This window comes from Ictalurus furcatus, chromosome 7 (genome assembly GCF_023375685.1).
Source record: "Ictalurus furcatus strain D&B chromosome 7, Billie_1.0, whole genome shotgun sequence".
Classification (NCBI taxonomy): Eukaryota; Metazoa; Chordata; class Actinopteri; order Siluriformes; family Ictaluridae; genus Ictalurus; species Ictalurus furcatus.
Genome location: NC_071261.1, coordinates 11,371,181 through 11,381,368, shown reverse-complemented (window position 1 = coordinate 11,381,368; position 10,188 = coordinate 11,371,181).

The following is a 10,188-nucleotide window of genomic DNA, read 5'->3' as shown; positions in this document are numbered from 1 at the left end:
ATTCAGTAACACATTATCCATGTCTAAAGTAACAGATCTTATTTTTTAATGTATTGGTTTTTTTTAACAAAGAATATCACCCTGTGGTTGATTATTTTATAATAGAATGCCTCATCATATTCTCTTCCACGTACAGCATTACCGTATATAACTTTACTCATTTTATTTTTCTTTATTCGCGTCAAAGATGATACATATTTTCACATTCAGTTTGTTGATATGGGACAAGTGGCACTGCTGAGGTAAAACAGACATAAACAAACTAATCGTTTACATCTTCTTAGCGTTCTACTAGAATGTCAGCTATTCCAAAAAAAATCAACAACAAAAAAAAACAGCTTACTAGAACACATAGAACCCTAATTGTAAATCTAAATCAAATACCTTATTAACAGTAATAGTAATTAATATTGAGTGTGCATACGAGCTTAAGCTTGGTGGCCGAGGTATATACGTGTATTACCCATAATGCATTTCAAGCCTACACCTGTGAATTAAGCTGAAATATATGAAATGTTAGCTATGTTATCTTCATACTACAGCACTGTTGAATTCTCAGATCTGATTGGTCAGAAGGTGATTCATTTTCAAGAACAGCATGGCTAGGACAGTAGTTGTTGTTTCTATAGTAACAGCAAAAACTTAGTAGGACTTGGTGCACATTCCATCCTGTCGTTTTTTCTAATATACAAAATTCAATAATTGTAGCTGGATCAATTTCTTGGTATTGGCTTTTGCGTGGTGGTGCAGTTCAGTGCTGGATCCAGCGATGTGGAAGGATCCGGACAGTAGCCGTACTCTCGCGGGTCATCAGACAGGTCACCTGATCGAGGCTCAGTCCAGTCACCTTCTCTCCGTTTACCTCCAGGATTTCATCTCCTACTCCCAAAAGGCTGGTGTAGATGTTCTCTGTGGCACTGCCTCCCACTTGCTCCACATATACTCCTGTGAAAAGAGAATTTCATTAGTGCAGACACTTGAACCATAAAGGCAATGTTGCATTATGCATTTGCTATATTACTAATATCCTGATTCAGACAGAAATGAAGAAAAACCCTGGTGTAAGTAATTAAAAATGAACTAGCTATGCGAAAAAGGTATCTTCTTAAAAGGTGTCTGTTTTATTTGTTCATACCTTATGATGGGAACTTTCACTAATGCGGAAGAATCTGATCAGTACCTGAGTCCGGTCGACCTTTTCCTCTAGAGATGACAAAGCCGAAAGGTGCGTTGACTGGTCTAGTGAGCTCTAGTAACAAAGAACCATCAGGGAAAGTCTGGATAATTTGGCCCACTGGACCTGAAACTTGACATGCATCTAAGTTTTCCATTCCCTTTTTAACATGAAGATCCCTAAAAAAAAAAGCAGAGATAAGCATAAATGTGAAAAAAAAAAAAACAGCCTTAGATTATCTGGAGTGTCCACCATACAAGTCCCTATGAATGAGTGCATTAATATACACCTGTGATTAAATTACCACTACAACTAATATAAGAGCCATGTTGTTAAATTCAAGAATTCAACCGTGCTGAGGTAAAGTACTATATTACAGCTGTTTCTAAAAACATTAGTATTCCCAACAAACCTTGGTCCCAGAGTAAGAGGCAAATGAAGTTCTCCAAGAATAGTCGAGCGCTCATATTTCTTCTTTGGAGACTGCAGGCTCTGTACAGAAGAAGCTTTACGCAACTGAGCAAGAGGAGACTCCTGGTGGAAAAAAGTGAAGAACAATGCTATTAAAATCTCAAAGACCAGTTTAATTAGTGTCTGAGATTTTGAGAAGATTTCCAGTATAGATAAGTAGCTATACTAACAGTATGAAGGGCCTGAAGAGAGGGGGTTCTCTGCAAGAGAGTTCGGCCTTTGTGAGTGGGGCTTGGAGAAGCTCTGGCTGTGGAAAGCGAGAGATGCTCCATGCTGCTGGACCGACTGCCCTTCACCATCTTTCCCATGCTGTTCAGGCCCATGGCTGACAAAAAACGGCGCAGGGAGAGCTTAGGGCGACCTTCCCGCTCCAGTGTTTTCCTATGCACAAAAATAATCTGGGTTAATAATGATAAACAGGATGCAGTATTGTTTGATTTAGATCTGGTCTTTGTGTTATTTTCAAGCAGGATGGTTAAGGGCTGGGATATGATCTGACTAATTTAATCTCTCAAATGTTGAAAGTAGCCTCCACCCCCACTTGCTAAGACTAAGCAAGACCTAACATGTTGTTATCTGGACTAAATAAAATCTCTTGCTATTTGGCTGGCTATATAAACCATATTCCACCAAGGGATGAGTTGGCGACCTTCACTACAAAGTTTCCACCAAAATCTCCAAAGCAAGAAAACTGTGATTTATCAATACGACTTTCGGTAAGATAAAAGAACATACCGTGATGGAGTTAAATATTCATCCCACTGTAATTCAGCTTTGCGGTGTTCTGATCTCAGAAGTTCTGCTCTCAAGTCCTCAGTCTTTGATATGGCCGCACCTCGGACAATCAGCCGACATTCTGGTGGACGAGATGCAGCACAGGTGGGATCCTCGCTCTGCGAATGGGCTAGTGAATAAAGAGTGAAAAATCCATGCTAGGTTCAGAAATATAAGCTCAATGGTATAATACTTCAAGCCATGTAATCAATGGGAACATGTCAAAAATATTGTAAGAACACAAAAATAGAAGGACTAATGCCATGAACATCAAAGAAATACTAGTTATTGCGCTTACCATCCACTGGCTCTACTGGAGTTACTGCAGGTGAGGAGTACCTGAGAGAGGATGGTTTGATACAAGGAGTAAGTCCTGAGGAGAATTGTGAAACCTGAGAAGGTGTACCAAGGTCCTGAGGGGTAGCAACAGAACGATGAGGACTTCTCTCCACCTCTTGAGCTGAAGGCAGGATCATCACCCCGTGTTGCTCTATTGGCCTGCTCTTGGACCCAGACTTCAAAGCTGATTTGATTGGCAGCTGTATCCCAGCAGAATCCCTATAGTTTCTGGAGCTTGTAGTTGTTGGTGTAAAGGAATCAATAGCAAAAGTAACACCACGTGCAGGTTTGGAACGAGGCCCAGCCACCTCCTCCAGACTGGATCTGGTCCTAGAATTCCGTCTTTGTGCTAAGAGATCTTGACCACGAGCATAAGGGCCATGACTCGCCTCAACTCTGTTTTCCCCTTTGCGACTCCTCCTGCGGAGCTTGCCGAAAGCTGATACTCTCTCTCCGGCATCACTTGCTCCTGCAGCCTCAACCTTTTCATCCAGGCTGGAGCTTCCCATCAAAGTAGTACCTTCTAAAAGATTTGGTTGAATGATTTGATGACTTGATTGACCAGAAGTGACCTCCTGATTACCTGTGTTTCTCTGTCCTTCTGCATTTTGCCTAGGTTCTTTGGGATAATTGGGTGTCAGGATGCTCCCACAGGCCTCACATTTCCTGGGCTCATCCTTGCACAATACAGTCTCCGGAGAGGGATCTCCTTGATTAGTCAGACTGGCTAATGTGATTCCTACACTACCATGACTTGATCCTAAACCTTTGCTCCCTTGTGTGACTATGAGAGGCAGTTGTGCCTTTGGTTGCTGGTTAGACAGTGAACTGTCCATCAACACCAGCCCACGCTTACAAACTTTATCTAGGTAGCGACGCTCTGTCCCTTTCTTTGACTCATCCTCAAAGTGGACATGACTGAGTAATTGACCTTGTCTCTGCAAGTGAGCACCCTGCTCACTGTTCCTGCCTCGCACATCCTGCAGCTGGACAGGCAGAGGTACTTTCTGCTCAGTAGTAGTTGTGATGATCTGCAGTGTTGGTGGATTACACATTGGTAACACCTCCCTAAAGTTGAAGGGTGGAACCAGGAGAAATCAGTTGTGGGCTCTTGATGGTTTTGTTGGCTCAGTGGTTAATCACTGGGTTACTGATCAAAAGGTTGGGGGTTCATGTGCTAGCACTAGCTCGATATGGCAAAACTGATTGGATGTTAATATGAGGAACAAAACAGAAAAGTATAGCTAACAAATATGTGAATAGAATATAACTACAAGAACAGAGTAAACTAAACTTAATTTAATATTTCCTTGAATTATTCACCAAAATAAATGTGGTCAACTATTTCCAACGATTCTTTCACACCACCAAACTTTGACTGTGTTAAATCCTAGGTCATGGAATTACTGCTCCTCTGTTATCCTTTTCAATTTTAATAGTATAATAAATATGGGGAAAAATACTGCCTGTCATTAAACACCACATTAGCACATTACATCATGCTAAATGGATTAACTGACTTTACAGATAAAACTGTAGAGGATTAGGATTAATTTTACCATGTGTATAGGTGATCGGTTTTGTGTTCATTACGAGAGAGGATTAATGACATAAAATGGACACCCCAGATAATAATTGGCTGCTGAGATAATGATTATGCAACTCACAGCATGGCTCTAAATGAGAACAATATCATCTCATTACATCACCGGATCCAGTTTCTGACTCTACACTGCCTATTCATCTGTTGTGTAACTGATTTGTATAAATTGAACAGAGTTTGTGTTAAAGTCTTATTACATGTTCTCTTTATCAGCATGCCAATATTTACACCCCAGCTAGGTGGGGAGCAATAAAGTATCATTACTTTTTACTATAGTTACGTCTTGGTTTTAAGTATCTGTACTTGAGTGTTCCTTTTACTTAAGACTTTTGACTTTTATTTACTACATTTCGAATGAAAAATCGACTTTTTCAAACCCCACATGATTAGAATTCTACGTAATCGTACATAAAGTGACGGTAAAGCATTAGACCACTTCGAGGAGTTGAACTAAATTCCAACAATTCAGCTATTTTGTATTGTCAGAGTTATAAACATTATTATCAAATGTTTTCACGTGTTTGGTTCCTCTGTGAAAAACATCTTTTTGATTTGTGAATCGATCTAGTACTGAAGCTGTACTAACACTTTTACTGCAAATCTTTTACGAGAGTATTTATTCATATCACAAGCTTGACTCATTTCTAATTACAAGCATTACCATTCAGGTTTCTATTGCACAAATTCAAAATTTGCACTAAAACAGGTGACTCTGTGACTCTTCTAAGGACTAGTAAATAACATGAAGGAAAGGGCAGGTCAAAAGACGTGGTCACTTACAGGACTTCTCTCTCAGTGACTTGAGTTCCATGGTCACTATTTTGGTTTTGAGAGCGAGCCTTTAATCTGGCTCTCTCCAGCAAACGCTTCGCCTGCTCATGACGTGGGCTTAGAGTCAAGTCAGATCTATATACAACAGGTAAGAAGGTAAACCTGTTATAACTGCAGTCAAATAAAACTTGTCATTGATATAATACCATATACAATGTTCATATTTAAATATGTCCAGTAATATCTGCTGTACTGCTGACAAACCAATGAAATTTAGTACAAATTCAAAACCACATGCCAAAAAGCAATTTTTAAGATCAACGATCACTCCTATCTCTTGCAAGACCTGTATTAACTCATACATTGTGGAACACCTTTAAAACATTACAACAGAAGAACCTTCCTTAAAACTTAGACATTGCCATAACATTATTCACATTAATGCTAGTTATTCATTAAGAAGTTAGCTTGCTTTTGTTTGGCATCCATGTTTCCTGTCAATTTCCTCTTGTTTTTACTGTCTTTATGCTTTCACGCAAGCATATGAAATGGGCTAGCTAGTTAAATCGTTAGCGTCATTAATTAGCTGTTTGATATCCACATTTCTAGCATCGGTGTTCTCACAGTCAGAGCATGTCTCTGGAGCAGATTATGGATTGGAGTACATATAGGCCACACCCCAGTATGCAGCACATAAAGCTGCTTAAATATAATCTGTCCCAGATCCGTGCATGGGAAAAACTAGATTAATCAAATGCATTTGAATAGCTACAAGATCTTTGTACAATATCTACAATCTTTACCTAAAGTTAAACTCTGATCCGAAGACGATCGCTGTGTCCCAGTCAGCGTCTTTATAAGATGGAGGTAAACCTATAGAAAGAGACAGAATGCCACAAAGACATCTAATCATTTCAGAATAAAGAAAAATGTGCTCTAAAACAAAGAATTATGCACTTAGTTTTCTAGAATAAGACATTTATTCCATGCTATAATTCCAATGGTCCTCTTATCTTATGGTGTATGACTAATTAATGTACAACATATTACCAGGCATATTGATAATATTATTGCTACAATCTATTGGGCGAGCAACATAATATCGGCCTTGTTTACACATATTAAGTATCAAGATGCAAGAGGCATTTAAAACATTTCAACTTAATTGCTCAAATCACTAAGAAGACTTGAGCAGAGTTTCACATGTCCTCCACATAGGTCGCCATCTCTGCATGGGTTTCCTCAACGTCCTCCAGCACATCCAAAAACATAAGTGGAGTAGCAACTTTATGATTCGAAAGTCGATGTTGCTAACCTTAAAACTAGCGGGTTTCATGTCCCATGTCACAAATCCAGTGACGCTGGTAGTGACAATTGTCTCTGACCAATCAGTGATCTGCAGGGATTTGACGTCACATTTAGTATAGGCTCGGCTCACTTGGAACTTTGACCGAGGTGGTACTCAAAAAAGTACCAGGTACCAGGTACTATCCACAGTGGAAAACCCCTCAAAAGTGAATGGAGTTTAGGCAAGTCGAGCCGTACCGTGCAGTGGAAAATCCCATAATTTTCTCCTAGGTGTGAACAAGAGTGTGAATGAGTTTGTGAGGAGTGAGTCTGTGTTATATGCTAGTTAGATGTCATAAAAGTAATTAATTGTATCTGTTTCTCCAAGCCACATTTGACAACCGACTTCCCTCAACTCACATGCTCCATGACTGCACAATTTTAGCTTCTCTGTTTATATTACAATCAAATAGGTCTATTCTACACGTCAGTGGATCCTCTGGGCCACCACTTGGTCTGAGCCTGGGACAGCTTGCCTGATTATCCTGCTGTGATAAACCTGTGTGTTTTGTGCAGGACTATTATTTTACTATTATAGTACTGTTACAATACCTTGCAAACTCTGACATTGTCTTTCCGCAGTTACACAACGCTTCTGAGAACCAGGACGACAGATTTCAGCCTCAGGTTTCATCCCACGGTATTAAAACGTTATTATCCATAGTCCTGTTGCTCCCAGCCCCCAACATCTGTAATCTGATAAAGGAATGGAGCCATCTGCTCACAGATCATAAAGATCGTAAATCCTGCAGCAGCATGTTCTGGCTTTAGGACTCCACAAACTACTGAGATATTGTTGTGTAAAACAATACAACTGACCAAGAAGTTCTATATACAAAGAACTAAAAGATCTCACCTTTGTTTATCAATGGAGGCTGATACTGTCCTTGTGCAAGCATGGCTGAAGTGGTCTTGGTAGTTTGGGCTTTCTCTATCTCTGAAATATCTTCTTTCCCGGGTTGATCTGGTGGACTTTGTTCCTTTTGGAAACATCTTTGGAAAGTGCTCTCCAAACTGTCCGATCCGTGCGAGTCTTTGTGACCCACAATACCTCCTATTCTAAGCTTCTGCTCCTCCTCCCTGGTATTTACCATGTTCTTCATGGTTATTGGTAAAAAATTGACCTCTCTGTTTGAAACCAGGGTTTCTGTTCCGGCCACTCTCGAAAAACCTTTTGGCTGTGTCCAGCACCTTGGAGAAGAAATTGGCTTTGACAGAAGTGTGCCACCATCTCCACTTGCTGTGAAATTCTCCATCCTGGATCCTTCTCTAAGGCCACAGTCAAGACGGGGAATACAGTCTCCTTCCTTTTCCCATTTATTTTCCTCTAGGTAGCTTGAAGTTGTGAGCTTTTGAACATCAGAAACCTCATCTGCTCTTCTGTTCGACTTGAATATCTTAACTTCTGGGATACTCAAAGATGATTGTTCCTTATCTGATTTCTTCTGCAAAGCTTCTGACGGAACTTCAAGCGGAACATCATATGTCTCTTTCCCTTTAGACTGCCTCTGCGATATTTCCTTGAATTTTGACTGTAAGGCAGATACAGCTGAGCCTGTGGGAGAACTACAGGAGCCATCAGAACCAGGAGCAGATTGAATCATGTGATGCAACATCTGCGAGCCAGCATTTTTTCGTTGAGCATTCGCCTCCATGTCACTGCTTTGTAGTGCTTGATCAGGGAGCTCTTCTTTTCCTTCGGCTTCTTTCATTAGCAGTGGCAGACCCTACAAAGCAAAAAAGTAAGAAAACTTTAGCTGAGCCTTTTCAGAGAGTCCTTTTTTTCACACACTACATTCTATAATGTGCTACAAAATAAGAATGGTTTCATATTACTAGATATGGAACCTTGCAGCAGGAGTTACTTTAGAGATTTCACAAGCACTCTAAATCACATCAGAACCATGGATGAGCTTGAATAGGTGAAAAATTTCAGCATATTCTTTATTCCGTGTTATTTATATGAACGAAAACAAATTAGTTCCTGTTATCACATAGCTATAAATAGTACACACCTATATCATAGCAACATCAGAACAGAATTATTTACCGTTGTGCATTTGCCGATTTGCATTTGCAGCTCCTCCACCATAGTTTATGGAGTTAAAGCGTCATTTCATCCTGCCTCTCTGCACATATATCCTACGTGCATATATGACTCCTAAACAGATCCGATACATGTCTCAATCCTAGCCACATCCACCTGTACTGGCATAATAAACCCCTCCTTATCTTCAAACATGTCAACTCTCGCTCAATATTCATGATTGGTCTGCTAATCCCTGCAGAAATCGGACGGATTAGAACAAAATGGGAAATAAAAGCCTGCTTTAATGCCTTGGACAGCGACTGCAGGATTTATTGCATAAGTTGGTGCGTCCCACTCATGATTTTGTTTAAATCTAACAGTAGGTATTAATTTAGAGGCCTTTTGGAGGATGCTCAGAGTGTGAGTCCGTGTGACCTGGGAACTTAAGTCAAGCTCCAATAAATGTTCTGTAGATGAAATAAAAATAAAAGCCACGCCATAAAAAACACAATTATAGCTACTGCAGTGGATATTCGAGCAAAAATAAATAAATAAATAAATAAATAAATATGGAGAAGCACAAACTCCACTCACACTGGAGACTCCTTCTACCCTGTGTGTGTGGACTTTTCATGTTCTCCCCATACTGCTGGGGTTTCCTCCGGGTACTCCGGTTTCCTCCCCCTGTCCAAAAACATGCATGGTAGGCTGACTGGTATGTCCAAAGTGTCCGTAGTGTATGAATGGGTGTGTGAATGTGTATGCAAGTGTGAATGTGCCCTGCGATGGATTGGCACCCTGTCCAGGGCATACCCCGCCTTGTGCCCAATGCTCCCTGGGATAGGCTCCAGGTTCCTGGTGACCCTGAAGGATAAGTGGTATAGAAAATGGATGGATGGATGGATGTATAATTTGATTGGTCGAGCGGCGTTCCAAGAGTGCTTGTATTTAGTTTAACCGCTCTGAGACGTTTCACTCTTTGCATTACGCCACATAAAATTCCACTCCTGTAATAGCTCAAAACCATTACTACAGTAGAGGTAGTGATATGATCATGGTGAACGACCATTATACAAATTAGAACCTTGTAATGATTCCCGCCCATGTTCACGACGCTCCGCCCCAAGTATCTTAAGTGGCCCTTAGATTATAGTTGTCTTCGGTATTTCAGTGTAAAGAACTGAAACATTAAGCGCTCAATATAAACGGTAAATGAAACTGTAAACCATGTAAGGAATAATGAAGGAAGAAAAGCCATTCTCTTCCGTCACATGACGTGTTAGCATGTCCCAGTACTTGCGTACTCTTTTGCTACACGCTCAAAACGGCGTACATACCATTAGTAGGGGAATTGGGACAGACATATAAGTATGTCTATAAAACGACAGACAGGAAGTGTGTCCAAACACGAACGAGTTACAAAGAATCGGAAGTTGTGTTGATGCGAATTTCCACTGAAACAGGAGGTCAGGCCGGGACATATCGAGTGGCTCCTCCGCCTTTTTAAATCGCTGATATAAAGCGTTCAGTTTACCTCACAGGAGGTAAGGAACCTTACAGGTGTTGGAGGCGGGACCCTTCAGTTTTTAGAGAGTGTTCGATTGGACAGAAAATCTGGTGATAAAAACTGCAGAATGACATCATTAAAACGGTTGATCCGTATCAGTAATAGATGTGAAC